This window comes from Sapajus apella, unplaced genomic scaffold (assembly GCF_009761245.1).
Source record: "Sapajus apella isolate SASKATOON/1434 unplaced genomic scaffold, GSC_monkey_1.0 scaffold33, whole genome shotgun sequence".
NCBI classification, from domain to species: domain Eukaryota; kingdom Metazoa; phylum Chordata; class Mammalia; order Primates; family Cebidae; genus Sapajus; species Sapajus apella.
In genome coordinates, this window is record NW_022436973.1 from 6043361 (window position 1) to 6058578 (window position 15218).

The 15218-nt window shown below is 57.0% G+C and overlaps 1 protein-coding gene across 5 annotated transcripts in view; it reads right to left on the reverse strand.

Moving 5' to 3' along the window:
• The window catches only part of SRC (SRC proto-oncogene, non-receptor tyrosine kinase), a 62039-nt gene extending 49549 nt beyond the window's left edge, over nucleotides 1-12490 (reverse strand). For 2 of the 5 annotated variants that reach the window (XM_032294996.1, XM_032294994.1), the window contains exon 1: nucleotides 10919-11250. The gene's annotated coding sequence lies outside the window, so the exon portion shown is untranslated. Of the gene's footprint in view, nucleotides 1-10918; nucleotides 11251-12293 lie in introns of those variants that run through there. The other 3 variants (XM_032294997.1, XM_032295000.1, XM_032295001.1) reach the window with 3 other exon arrangements.
• Nucleotides 12491-15218: the final 2728 nt, after the last annotated feature.

The window sequence follows — 15218 nt, forward strand, 5'->3', positions numbered from 1 at the left end:
TGGGTGGGTGGATGGATGGATGGATGGGTGGGAGAGCAGGGCTCCCACAGTGGGCCTGGGACTTGCCTGAGAAGGTGGTCCTGAGAAGAGAAGGACCCACCCAAGCTCGCAGCCAGATGTTGGCCAGGGCAGCTGCAGCCAGCCCAGGCTCTTCTCCTGCACAGCCCGACTTTCGTATTCCACCCTCTGTGTCTGAGGAAGCTCCTTCTCCCCAGGGGAACTGAGTAAAGAGGAGAAGCAGGCAGTCCCCTGCTCCCCAAGGAGGGGGGCTCTCATGCTCCATCCGCCCTGCCACAAAGAGGCCTTGTCCTCTGTGCTGAGAGCCGAGGGTAGACCGGAAGCCACCCTCCACAGCCCAGCAAGTCTCAGCCCCAGAGGCAGACCCGAGGCGGGCAGAGTGCTGGCACAGAGCTCCGTAGCATCATTTCATCCTCTAAGGAGCTGTCGGAGGGAAGCTCTAGTGTGACCCCCATTTCTGCAGATGGGGAAACTGAGGCTTAGAAAGGCAGTCATTTGGCCAAGGTCTGCTAGCCAGCAGGTAACAAAGCCTGGATTCTAATCCAGGCCCATCTGGCACCAGTGCCAACAGCCGCAGCTCTCCACTCCCCCATCTAGCGTCCAGACCCTCTGGGTTCAAGAGGGCAGAGGGGTCTTTATAGAGGCAATCAAGCCTAGCTCTTCACCCCAGCTGGGGAGCTTTGCCCTGGTGAGGTTTACCCGACAAGGGAGAGAGGCTGGGCCCCAACCCCAGAGCCCTTGCCCAATGCCCCAGACGCCTTGGGAATCCACCAGTCAGGCTGTGACACATCTCCGCCACTTCCTGCCAGGCGGGCGTCTTCGAAGAAAGGATGGACAGGCAGGCGGACCCAGGACAGAGGCTCCCCACCCGACTCCCCTGTCCATCCCAGACCTGGCCACTTCCCCGGCCGGCACCCTCTTCTCTCCAGGCCCAAGTGTTCTCCGTGCAGCTACCAGGGCCACCTCACTGAAGCCACACTGCCCCCTGAGCAAGGCACTACCCAGAAAGTGGGTACATCACTCCCATCCAGCAGCCCCTCCTCACTGCCCGAGGAGCAGACCCCCAGGCCCTCTACCCATTGGCACCAGCCAATTCACCCAAGTCAAGACTCCACAGCTCCTCGGAGCTCCAAGAGGAGCTGCCCACAGGGCACCTTCGGGCCCTTCATCAAGCTCTCTCTCCCCCCAGAGACCCCTCCCACTTCCCCAGGAATTCTTCCCTGACCCACTCCCTCCAAGGCCCCAACCAGCCCCTACCTTTTGCCCCAGGGAGAGGTTTTTGAGCCTGTCTCCAACCCCAGCCTCCGGGCTGCCTTTACTTGAAAAAAGTAATTGAGCACCTGAGGCCAGTCTGACCCTTCCCTGTCCTCCACACCCACAGCAGGAGTCCGACCTCAACCTGCTCTGCTTTCATCAGCCCCAGGCCCAAGCCTGAGTGCCCTGTGAGGGTTTGAAGCTCTGCCTGATCAGCCAAGTCACCTTCTAACCCCCCTGTACACGGCCCGCTGCTCCCCACCTCCCCAGCTATCCACACCGCCTGGCTAGTTCCTACCCCCAGGCCTTTGTGCATGGGGTCCCTTCTTCCTGGCCTGCCCTTGCCCTTCTCTTTTCTCTCATGAGCTCCTCTTCACCCTTTAAGACCCAGGCCAGTTATCACCTCCTCCAGGAAGCTCTCCTGGCATTGTGCTGGGCTGCCATAGTTCACATGGCCCCTACCCCATGGTGCAATAGGAAAATGATTGGGGTCTGTGTCCAGCTCCCCCTGAATATAAGCTGTGTCCCACGCACATCCTTAGGGTTCCCAGCACCCATCACAAGGCCCAGATATCACCGGTGGATAATCGAGAGTCCAGCTGCCAACTCGCTACCCAGAGAACCCAGGGGCAGAGCCCAGGAGCCGCTCCCAGTGGCAACATGGAGTCCTATTTTGCCCGTGATGCCCGCAGCTCTAAGGTACGGGTGGAGTGGGCGGAGGGGGAGCTCTCTGCAAATGGCCAACTGGTAACCAAACCCACTCCGTTTCTAAAACTAGGGCACAGGAGAGAAACGGGAACAGCAGTATTGTCCCCAAATAGAACTATGTCTCATCTGGTTCCGGGGCCTTTGGGAACACCTGGCAGGGATGGGGGTGGGGAGGGCAGGAGGCTGTTCCCAAGGCTTCAAACAGAAATCTAAAGTTCAGAGGGCGGGGAAGTCAACATCACCCCAAGTCTCCACAGTCGGCGCTGAGACCCTGAGGACCTCTCCCGACGCCAGTCCAAATCCTGGGACATGATGGGGTCCCCTCCCACTTAACCCACCTGGCTACAAGGTACTCCCCAAACTGTGCCACCTCCAAGCCTGCGCTCACGTGTATCCTCTGCCTAGGATGCTGTTCGCCCCTCCTGCCAGTCAGGATCCAACCCATCCTCACAGCCATGCCCATTAACCGTGACACTTTCTATAAGCCTCGCACGGGGAGAATGAGCACATCAAGCCTTCCCAACAGCCCGCTCAGCAAGACTCCTGACCCAGTCTCATAGGTGAGAAAACCAAGGCTCAGAAAGAGGAGCCAGCACCCGAGGCACACGGCAGCAAAGGCAGGCAGACCCGGAGATGTGGCAGGATCTGGGTGCTGGCAGCCACAGGGCACCCAGGAGGCCTGGTGGGGATGGGTGCAGCCTCCCAACCAGGCCCAGCCTTGAGGACTTGGCAAAATTCAGGGACAAAGTCCGCACAGCACAGCCTCGGCCACCCAGGCAGAGCAGAAAGCCAGACCTTCACTCCCTGGCCCCAGCCCCTGCCTAGGGTGGCTTCCAACTGAGGAGCCACCCTGGAGGGATATGATGGAACCGTGTCCCCAACAATATGCACAGACCATGACACAGATGAGAGAGCTGAGTCCTGGAAGTCCCTGCCGCTGTGTGTTGAGCGCTGCCTCCAGGCCAGGCCTTGAACTACATGCTTTATGCAGATGATCGTGCCCAGTCCCCACCCCAGCCCCACCAGGGCGCACACTTGTTACCCTCATCTCCCAGATGAAGATACTGAGCCTCAGCGAGGGGAAGCAACTGACCCACAGTCCCAGGGCAAGCAGGTGGACGAGGACACTTCAACCCAAACTGAAGGCAAGAAGTCAGGACATTGACTGAGTCCCTTTTCAGTTCTAGGCCTCAGTTTCCCCATCTGGAAAGCAGAATGTGCCCCAAGAGACTTCCGGTTGTGACATCGCATTGTGACCTGGCAGATGCTATTTCCTTTCTCTCCATTTTCACACCTGGATGACGAACGGGGTGGTCTTTCCCTTCTTCCCCAGGTTAATGCAAATTACAATAACCACAGGTACTGAGCACTTACTATGTGCTGGCATTGCTGATAGCACTGGACACAAGACTTGACCCTTGGAACAAGCCCATGGTGTGGGATCTACCACAAGGCTCATTTTTCAGATGGGGAAACTGAGGCATGGGGAGGTTAAACGGACTCACCAAAGCCACGCAGCTAGTGGGTGACAGCAGTTGGGGGTAGAGAAGTCTCCCGGTCTTCAGGCTGCCCAGTGAGGAACTGTGGGGAGGGCTGAAGGGCTTCCCAAGGGTGTATGGAAGCAGAGAAGGGCTCAGCCCAGATCAGGTGGGGCAGGCCTGGCATGCCCAGGAGGCCCTGGGTTCAAATCCATGCACTGATGACCTTGGGCAGGACCCCTGGCTTCTCTGAGTCTAAGCTCCTCTTTGGTGAAATGGGGCCAGGACCACTTCCTGCAGGGCTGCTGGGAGCTTGAGACAGCCATTTGCCTGGCACTGCAGAAGGGCTCAACTCCATGCTGGAGGAATAACACCGGCTGAAGGAACCAAAAGGGCTCACAGTGGCCCATTGCTCCTTCAGGATCCCGGGCGTGTCTGGTCCTCCCTTCAGAAGTGGGAGGAAAACCAGCCTAATCTGCCTCTTCTCTGATTCTTAGAAGGAACCCTCCAAGTCCCTTCAGAGCTGTGTGACCTCAGGCAAGTCACTTTACCTCTCTGAACCTCCAAATCCTCCTTTTGACAATAAGTTGAGCTTTTCACAGGGCTCTGGGAGAGGGGTTCCAGACTGAGGAGACTGGGGTTCGGTGGGGGAAGAGTCCAGTTCCATTTGCCTGAGCAGAGAGAGCACCTGGCATCACCCTGACTTCAGGTCACAGTTTCCTCATCTGCCACACAAAGTTTATTATGGTGGTTCTGTCTCTCAGCCCCACTGGCGCTGGGGATACGCAGAGGTAACTGCAGAAAGTTCTTTGTAAACTGTAAAGGGCTGTGCCCTTGGGAGTGATGATCACCATATTCCCTTAGCGGCAAAAAGAATCTCATGACGTGCCATCTAAGGCAGACCGTAACAGAGCCACGAGGAAGGGCAAAGATCGGACAAGGTGAAGTTCAGCAGGGGATGTGGGGTCAGTATGGACTCATGGACTCAGTGGGACCGGAAAGGTGGTCACAAAGGCATTCTGAAGCCAGAAGCAACTCGGCCACTGGAGGGGTACTGAGAGGGAGGGCATGCCACGCAGTGGGCGCTACAGAGGCAAAGGTGTATGGCCGGACAACCCCGGGCAGGCAGGAAGATAGCTACAACTCAAAAGCGTGGGAGATGATCAGGGCAGGGAACCTCTAGGGGCCCTTGATGCGCAGCCTGAGCCCATCCCTGCCTCTCTCTGAGCTTCAGCTGCCTCCCTTAAAACAAGAGTAGAAACAGCTCCCCCATCTCAGGTCAAACCGGCAAGGATGCTCAAATGGAATCCACCTTTGAAGAGAGGGGCCCATTCAGTGAGGGGAAGGGAGGGAGGCCGGGGGAGGCCTCAGGGCACTGGGAGGCTATGCTAGGTCATAGGCAGGCAAGGGCTGAGGCAGGAGCCAGGCTCAGGGAGGCTAGATGGAGCTGGCGGCTTCCGATCGATCCAGCCACCAAGCTTGTCTGTCTCTAATTAATCTTTACCCCACTCCCTTCCCCACAGAACAAGCCAACCACAGACAAAGATGGCCGGTCACAGCCCTGGGGATTTCCTGATCAGCTGGCCTGCAGAGGCCCAGGATTCCTGCCGCATCAGGGAATCACCTTCCTAATCACAGGCAGTCATAAATATCACACACTTTCTGAGTGCACGCCCTGCACCCAAGCAGTTGGCACACATTGGCTCATCGGATCCTTATAACATCTTGTCAAAGCTGGTGCCAGCCTTATCATCCCCATTTCACAGATGGGGAAACTGAGGCTCCAAGCCATACAATCATACACAGCAAACAAGTGGCCAGGCAAGGATTTGAACCCAAAACCCATTAGCTTCAAAGGCTTTGCTACTTCCATTATCCTTTATGCCACAAGCATACTTGAGCACCCAAAATCCCAGTACTCCAGGTCTGACTGGGGATCCATCAGCCAGAGTTGGAACCCAGAGAGCCAGGGTCACCTGCCCCCAGCGCTGCACCCCTCCTATACCTGGGAAAAGTTTTAGCCGCGTTGGGTACACACTCAGTAGGAACTGGATCCCCACAAATTATTCAGCAGCCAGAAGTCTGGGCTCACACCTCACTTTGCTGCGCTCCTGTAGCCCAGCTCTTAGCCTCTCTGAGGCTCAATCTCCTCTTCTGTGTAACAGGAATAAGAGTTTGACTGCTCCCAGGATGCGGCAAGGGACACAATGGGTCACCTTACTATGACCCAGCTCAGAAGGGCACGACGTGAAGATACCGACATCAGACAAGGTAAAAGTCAAGGCCATGAATTTGGGCAAAGGGACCTAAGAGAAGCTAATCAGACGTGACAGGGAGGCCATGCTTCCGGAAGCAACTCCAGCTCAACTTCCACTCCCAGCAACTGGATTCTGCCTGTGCCAGCCTCATAGCCCAGCAGGTCCAAGGGTTCAAATGGACCCATTCCTAAAGTTTCTCAGTGGGTCCACAGATATCACCACCCACCCACCCTAGACATCCCCAGCCCCACATGGGCACCAAAGAGAACTCAGTTGGGCCTGCCCCTGGAGCACTGCCCAGCTAGGATCACCATCACAGAGCCTCAGTGGAAGGAGTCCTCACCATACAGATGAGGAGACTGAGGATCAGACAGGAAGGGATTTGGCCAAGATCATTCAACTTCTCCTCCCTCTGGCCTCTCCTTTTACTCTGGAACTTCTCTGGGTAGTTCTAAGGGAGACGGAGGACCAAAGGGCCCAAGGTTGGCAGAAAGTCACTTGCCCAAGGACCCAGAGCAAGGAGTGGGAAGATGGAGGTCTGGCTCCCAGCTCTGAGATCCTCCCCAGTCATCTATCCTTGACTCAGCCTTACCAGGCTGTACTGTGGGAAGGGGAGGCTGGCTGGCTGAGAGAGTCCTGGATCAAAGACAAGAGCTCTGCATTTTTCTCCCAGATTAGAAAATTTGCCCTGGGTCTTTCTGGCCTCAATCCCCCCATCTGTGAAAAGAGAAGGTCAGAATAGATCAAGAATGACAAACTCATGGCACACATACAATACTCTCTTATCCTCTGCCCATGGCAGACATGACTAATCTATCACAGCACTCTTTCCCATGAAGCCAACAGTGAGCCTCAGAATGCTTCTCAATGCAGCACTCTAGGCCAGGGAGATGAAAGCCCAGGGCCTTCCCTAGACTAGATAATATCTGAGCCCCCAAGAGAGAGGAGAAGGGAGAAATAAAATCATAAAATTTACCAAGCACCCAGTGGATCTGAGCCATTGGAAATACATCAGCTGATGTAATCCTTACAGGGGAGGTGTGCAGAGGCTGAGGTTGAGAGAGACTAAGGGACTTGGCTTTGGACAAACAGCGGGGAATGAGGCCTTGAACAGAGGGGAGGCCTCTACTGGGTCTCGCTCCCTGGGGAACAGTGACACAGAGCCAGCCACCAGGTGGGGACATAAGGCATAGCCTCATGCCATCCTCTTGTTAGCCCTACTAGGTTCAAGCCCTGGGCCCATTTCACAGCTTCAGAAACTGAATCACAGGACAGCGGAGGCAGGCCTTTAGCACATGCCTGGCTCTCCCCCGCCTCCACTCACTGAGTACCTACTGTGTGCTAAGCACTTTATTTCTGTCCTCTTGAGACATCCTGGGAACCATGACTCACTATCCTACTTCAGGGATGAGGAAACTGAGGCTGCCCAGAGGAAGTGGCCCCCAGGCGCTCAAGGGGAAGCCAGAGGGGCTTCCCATGGAGATAAGGGGTGGGAGCCATGGAGGGGAAGGAAAAGGCTGTGGACTTCGAGGGGAGATAGAGATGCAGGGGCACACACCGAGGCAGGAAACGAAGCTCCGGCCAAAAGGCCCAGAGCAGGAGATGGCAGCCCTTTTCAGTGGTTCTACTGGACTAGGAGTCCAGGGCCCTACAGCCAAGGCCTGGCCCTGTCACTTGGGAACTGGGAGGCCCTAGGAAAGTAGCCTTTCCTGGATCTTAGTACTTACTACCGGAAAATGGGACCAATCGCACCGAACATGGCATTCTCCCAGTTCAGCCTCTTTGCACACAGAGAAGGCACAGAGAGGGCAGAGCAGGACTCAAGGTCACCCAGCATGTTGGCGGCCTTGGCTGCCAATATCCTCTCCTGAGCCAGCCCTGCCCGGAGCAGCACCTTCAGACTCAGTGAGATCACCCAGGCAGGGGCTTGACCACAGAGCTGGCAGGGCCAGATCTAGAGAGGCCAAGCGACCTGTCCAATGCAATAGCGCAAAGCAGGTCCCAATTGCCGAGTACCTACCGTGCCAGGCACCAGGCAGACAGCCCTCCTTTAACCCTAATCCCACAAGGAGATATCTATTGTATCCATTTCATGACAAACTAAGTCTCAAAAGATACAGTGAATGATCCGAAGACACACAGCAAGTGGGGACGGTGGAACTTGAACCCAGGTCTTTCTGACTCCCGAGCCCTTACCAAACTTTGATCCCCATCTCTCGGGCTGACCCCTCCCTGCCCCCCACCTCACTCCCAGCTTCCAGCCACCCGGCATTGCACTTCCCACACCCCTGGCTCTCATCCTTTCCAGGCCTTCCTGCTAGTGAACTCCTACTCGACTTCCAAAGCCCAGCCTCAAATACCCGCTCATTTTGAGACCTCAAATACCCACGCCAATATTTTATGGGGGATTAGATCCTCCATAAAATATTGGCGTGCAGCCCGCAGATCTAGTGCTATCATCAGGTATGTTTCTATTGATCAGCTCTGTACCTCTGGCCTCCAGCATGGGGCTGTTCACACAGGGGACACCAATCAGCCCCCTGTGTGACAATGAAGGCCAAACTCTTCCCCAGGGCCCACAAGGCCCCATATGGTCCGGCCCTGCTGATCCAGCCCCTTGTCCTGCCTCATGTGCATGTCCTGCTGCCTGGCAAGCCCTTTCCCTAACACCATGCTTGGCCAACCCCTACATGCCTCCTTCAAGATTCCTCTGTACCCCAGGCCTCCCTCCCTGAGCTCTTATCATATCTGTGATTATACAGTAACTCATATGGCAATGTGTTTGCAACTTTGCCCACCCTTCAGATTCAAACTTCTGGGAGGCCAAGGACCTGTTCCCAGGTCCCCAGCAAGTATCCAACCAGGCTGACCACACCCCACCACCCCAGGGCCCCAGGGAAGGGAAAAAGCTCCCTCTCCCCTTCTTTGTTGGGTGAACTCCTGGTTGTCCTCAACTCAGGCCCTGCCACCTTCTGGAAGCCTCCATGACTCCCACAGCTGCCGCTCTCTGCGAACCCCAGCACAATACTGCCCAGCCCGAGTTCCAAGCTCCAGGTACACAGCAGGTGCTTAATACAGAGTCACAAACGCTTATACATGGAGAGGCTTGAGAACATGGGGTCAGCTGAGGACCAGGGGGATGGGCAGAGAGTCCCTCAACAGGTCACTGAGCCATCTCCTCTCTGGTTCCTGGGGTTTGGGGGAGCCAGACATCCCTCCACCCCCACCCAACAGGTGGCAGTCAGAGAAGCAAAAGCAGGAACGAGGCTGAGCTGTGGATAACTCATCCTCCAAGAAGAGCTAGGGGACAGGGAGAGAGAGCCAGGGACCTTCTTCCTAGGAGAGGTGGGCCTAAGCCTGCTGAGGCAAGGGCAGATACGCAGCACCCAGAGGAGAGGGCACTCTAAGAGGGACACGCTTTAAGAGCAAAGGCCCAGGGGCATGCAGGCAGTCAGCTGAGGCAGGTGACACACTGTAAATCATTTCCTTGGGTGGAAATACCAGATCACCACATCACCAAAAAGTCCTCGTGGCTTTCATTCAATCCCTCAGCAGAACAGTCCCTTCCGACACTGCTGTGCGAGCAGTCCTGTCTTGGGGACCTCTACTGCCCCATCACTGAGGGATGCAAGGGCAGCCAGACTGTGTCTCTGAGGTCTGGGCTTTAATTCCAGCTTCCAACTGTATGGCCTTGGCAAGTCACTTCTCTCTTAGCCTCAGTTTCCCCCATCAGCAAAACGAGGATAAACAAGAGTCCCTACCTCTTAAAAGGTGTTTGGTAGACATTAGCAGCCGTCATGACCACTGGCCCGCTTTTATCCTTGGCAAAACTGAGGCCAGAGGGGAAGAGTGAGTTGCTTACGGTCACACAGCTGCTGGCTGGCAGGACTGTGCCCCGGCTGTTTGTTTCTCAAGATGCCAATCCATCCTCTTCTTGAATGAGCTAGCCGGCAACCTCACCTCTCACCCATCTTTCTCAGCCAATGCATCCGGTGAAGGCTTCATTCATTGAGCATCTACTGGAATCCTCACCTGAGGATTCTCATTTCACCTTTGGGGAACTTAAGAGGGCGGTCTCTTGACCCAGGTCACCAGGTGAGACAAGAGCCTCAGTCTTGACCCCCCAGCCAGGGGGCTGAGAAGAGGGTCAGCAACAGGCCCAGCCTGGCCCACCCTTGAAACCGAGTCCGATTCCAGCTACACTGTGGCTGTGGCTGGGTCTGGACTTACCCCAGGTGACCCGGCAACCACTGCCCCAAATTGTACAGAGTCCACAAAGTGCAGGAGGCCTTGCCCAGAGGCACACACATGCTCTGTCCACTCTTAAGTCCACCTGAAGGACGCAGGGGCCGAAAGGATACCACATAGGTGAGCCCCTTCTGTTCACCCATCCTTCCACCAGCCCAGCAATTCCAGCCAGGCCCACCTGCCACCGATGAGGACCCCAGCTCAGACAGGCAGGCAGTTGTCTGAGGACACACAGCAGGGCAAGTGGCAGCCCTCGTGGGGACTCATACCCACCCCCAATTCCAGCCCTGGCAGAGAGGTGGACCTGGCCCGGTGGCCAACACCCAAAACTTTTGCCAACTTCTGAGCCGGCTGGTGGCTGGGCCTTCTCAGGGGCGAGGCTGGGGGCTGCGGGCAGTGGAAACCCAGTCTGGCCCAGTCCCTTCCAGGCCGGCAACACCAGGCCCTACCCAAGGCCCCAGAGGGCAGGGAGGTCCTGGCGGTTCGGCCTGGCGCCCTGACCCGGGGACCCCTCAGCCCGCTCTGCCGATTCCCCCCACCTTCCACTGCCGGCCGGGGGTCGCAGGGCTGGGCAGCCACGGCCAGAGGCGGCGCCTACTGGCTCAGATTTCAGATTTGGCCTAGACCTGGCCCGGGGGCTAGGGCCCAGCTCGCCCGCTTCTCTGGGTGATCCTATGGGGAGCACGAGCTGGAGGGGGTCCCCACGGAGCCAGGACCCCTGCGCCCCCCCGCCGAGCCCCCTCCCCCCGCGGCATCACAACAAAAGGCCGCGCCGGGCATGGCCCCGTGGGCCCGCCCGGCGCTGGGGTATCGCGGCTCGGCCCCGGGGAGTGGGAATTGGGGGGTAGACAGGAGCCCCCGCAGGCCGGCGATCCGACGCCAGGGTGGTTCGGGGCGGGGGCTCCCCCGCGCAGGCCGTGGCTGGGGGCCCGCGGAGGGGCGGGGGGCGCTCACCTGGGCCGGTAGGCAGGCGGGCAGGCGGGCGGACGCACCGGCAGACGGACGCACGGGAGGGAGGACCGCGGGACCGCCAGCGGGTCGGGCAGACGGCGGCCTGGCCGCTCCGGCTCCCAGGCCGGAATGGATTCCGGGCCGGGAGAGACAGATCGAGAGAGAAAGGGAGGAGGAGGAGGAGGCGGCGGTGGCGGCCCGGGGAGGGGAAGAGGAGGGAGGGAGCGCGCGAGCCGGGAGGAGGGGCCCGGCAGGCAGCCGGGAGGAGGAGGAAGGAGGAAGCGCGCGGGGACGGATTCCCCGCCAGTGACCCAGGAGAGACCCAGGAGCGGCGCGAGCCGGGGGTCCGGGCGGGGCGGGAACGCCGGGCGCAGAAGCCCCGCCCCCACTCCGCCAGGGCGTCCCACCCCGCGGGCCCCATCCGCCCCCAGGCCAAAAATGCCCTCCCCAGCCCACCCACCCTTACGCCCAGATCCACCGCTGCCTCAATCACGGTTGGTAATGATATCAACGGGAGTGGAGCGCCCGCTCTGTGCCAGGCGCCATGCTAATCTGTTCAGGTCGACTTCAGGGTTTAAACCTAACCACCACCTGGCCTGAGCTGAGGAAGATCATCCCCACTTTACAGATGGGGAAACTGAGGCACTGACAAGAACCAGACCTTGGACCTTAGCCTTGACCTGAGTTTCTCAAAGTGGGGACTGGGGCAGGAGGGGCAGGGTGGGGAGGAGTGACGTTTATTTTAATAGATATGGGTTCATTATAAGCGCATAAGGAAAAAACGTCCCTGGCAGTCCATCGGAAGTCCCCTAGTTCCAGATAGTACTGCTTAGGAGGGGCTGACCAGGGCATCTGAGTGGCAATCACAGTTCAAAGTAAGTAAAGGGGCTAAGTACCTCTGAACCAGGGCAGCTGCTTTCGGCCACAGACTTCCCTGCCACCCCCATCACCCCTTGGCCCCAGCCTCCAGGGCTATCCTTTTGGCACTGGCATCCCACCCTTGCCTCCTCACCTGTCCTGGAATCCTAGCACAGGGAAAAGTGGGCCTGGGTCCAGCTTTAAATACCACACCTGCCTCCACGTTTCTTCTTTGAAAGTTCTCTCCATTTCACAAATGGGAAATTAAGGCCCAGCCAGGTCAAAGGCAAACAGAAGCCTTTTCCAGGGTTCTAATTCCTGGGCAAAGGTCCCTGCTGAGAGGAGCAGGGAGGAGCATGCTAGAATGTGGAAGGCAAAGGCCTCTGGGTACAACATACCTTCCAGGAGACCAAGAACGAGCAAAGCCTTACTCCACCCTGATCTCGGTTTGCATCTAGGCTAGCTGGCCCTCTGCAGCATGGTGGACAAGTCCATCAGCTTCCCAGCCCAGCCCCCTCACCTGTAAAACTGGAGTGGACATGGCCACAGAAGATTCCTGGGAAGGTTGGAACTGACCGGTGTGAGGATGATCAGGTGATACTCAGTGAATAGCACCTCTTGCGGTGATAAGCCGAGGTCAGAGGGGAAAGGGGCTGCTGGAGATGCCACAGCAAGTCCACAGCAGAGGCCAGCCCGGGCTGGTGAAATGGCTGCACTTCCTTGCAAGGCTGGCTTAAAGATTAACCAAAGCTTCCCAGGACTCAGGCAGGCCCCTGGCTGGAGGAGCAGGTTTCCCAGCTCTCTTCCATTCCTTAGACATGTCTCAAGGCCTTTACTGGCCATACTGGGCTAAGGGGGAGGCAGGGACATTCACCCAGGGACACACTGGAGCTGGCTCTTACCAACTTGCAAGAACTGACTTTGCTCATCTCTTCACAAGTCCACATTCAATAATGTCACACTGGCGGCTCCACATCAGCCGCAGTGGGAGGATTTACCCCTCGGACACTGGAACACGCCAACAGTCAAGCCCCTTTTTTCTTCCAGAGAGCTGGTTGTTCAATATGTACCAGTGCATCACTACATCCATCCCCAGGAGTTCAAAATTCTGGGCTCTTCAAGAACTGGGATGACAGAGAGCTTAAAAGCACAAATTTTGGGCCAGACCCAGGTTCAAGTCTCAACTCCGCCTCTTCGCAGATAATGTAGGCAGCCTCGGTGTGCCAACCTGCACAGTGGGCTAAAGACAGCATGGCCCCCAGAAGACGCACGCGAGGGTGAAATGAGGTGAAGCCCACTCAGCACGTGTGAAAGCTCACTCTCATTCAGACCCTACACGCTCTTGTCAGAGAGGAGACAACGTAGACAAGTGAGGGTTCTGCAAGCAGATGCAGCTTCCCACCTGAAGCCACCGCTGGCTTCGAGGGCCTGGCTCAGCAGCTGAGGTTCTCAGGAGGATGTGGCCAGCACAATGGTTTCATTACTGAGCATTTGAAGCACTCTTTATTTTTAACCCCTCCTCTGGGCTTTTGCTCAGGCTATAACCCCTGCCAGGAATGCTCAGCCCCTATCCCTGGCTACCTCGCCTTCTTCAAAGTCCACAGTAAACGCCACCTTCTCCACGACATGCTTCCTGACACGCCCTGATGCAGGCACATGCTAAGTCCATTCTGAGTGTGTCTGTCCCCACCCTGAGGGCAGTGACCGAGGCCTGACCCACGCCCAGCACAGAGCAGGCACTGCCAAGTTGGCCAGGGAGCACACACTGACTTGGGACCCACAGACAAGGGTTCAAGTTCCAGCTCTTCTCTTCAGTGACTATGTGAATCTGCCTTCTCTGGGCCTCAGTTTACCCATCAGTAAAATGGGGGTAACAACCCTGGTGAGTTCCAGGATTAGGCACCTGGGAATTGTGGGTCTGGCCTGGTCGATAAGTGACTCTTTGTCTAATTATTTTGCTTCAAACATTCTTTGTTGGTAAAGCAGCAACTCATTGCTTAATTCCTGCAAATCATTCACCATTAATGGACAGCAAGCATTTATTGACTACCAACTGTATACATAGCCACAGGCCAGTCTTAGAACACTAACAGGAACCACTTCCCAACCCAGAACACCCAGCAGGTGACAGATGCTACTGATGTCAACAATTCTGAGATGGTGAGTGCTGGTTGTATAGTCCTCTGTTTCCAGAAAACTCTTCCCTCCTTCCCTCAACCTGGGTGGGCCAAAGCCACAACTGAGGGCAGGATGGAGGGTGTAGGGTGAGGCATGGCCCTCCACGAGTGGCAGTGGACCCACAGGCCAGCGCTGTCCCATGACAAGGGATCAGAGGTGCTGCCCACACTTTACCCAGTGCCCTGGTGGCTCTGGCTCAATAGTGGCTGCTCTGCCATGCCCAGCCCCAGCCCGGCTCACCCTTGCTGCGGTAGCCAGGAAACTGGGCCCATCACAGGCCCTCAATGGGAAATTCCAGACCAGCTCTGCCATTTTCTCCATGTGGGCTATGAGTAGTCTAGTTGAAGCCACTGGGCTCAGGGCTACAGGATAGGGTGGGCTGGTGGGTGGGCTCTAGCCTGAGGCTGTGGAATGGTCTTGGTACCTCCCCTGGCACTGCCCTTCACAGTTTACACAGAGATGTCCTGCTGTGCAGGCCCTGGTCCCCTCCTCTCCTCTACCTGCCTCCTGCTGTCCCTGTCCTGAGGCCTTTGCACTTGCTGATCCCCCTGCCTAGAAGGTTCCTCACCTCCTAGCCCTCAGCTGGGCTGCACTTGTCCTTCCTCCTGCAGTGGTCATTTATTGAGCATCTACTATGTGCTAGGGTCTGTGCTATGTGCTGGAATACAGCAGTGAAAAAAACCAAAGCTGGTCTCTGGTCTCTGACTTAAAGGAGTCAAGGGCTGCAGGGGCCCTATACCCCAGAGTGGGGCCCCCAACCCAGCATGGGTGTTGAGGGCAGAGTTGTCTATGGAGAGTTTAGAAGCCTGGGGAGATGGCTGCCAGGTGACAATGGGACCGGGAGGCAGGGCCTTGGGGGACTGAAGCAGGAGGATTGCTTGAGCCCAGGTGTTCAAGACCAGCCCGGGCAACAGAGTGAGGCCCTGTTGCTACAAAAAATAAAAATAAAAAATTAGCCAGCTGTGGTGGTGTGCACCTGTGGTCCCAGGTACTTGGGAAGCTGAGCTGGGATGATCGCTTGAACCAGGAGATCGAGGCTGCAGTGAGCCATGGTCGCACCACTGCACTCCAGCCTGGGTGACAGAACAAGACCCTGTCTCAAAAAGATAATTATAATTATAATAACAAACAGGACGGGGCAGGTGTGCAGGTGGAGGGACAGCGTGAGTGAAGGCCGAGATGCGGACCGCAGGTGGGGTGTGCATAGCACAGTGTGGCGGTTGGGCTGGCGTCAGGGAATGGGAAGGGTAGCAGGGGAACCTGAGGA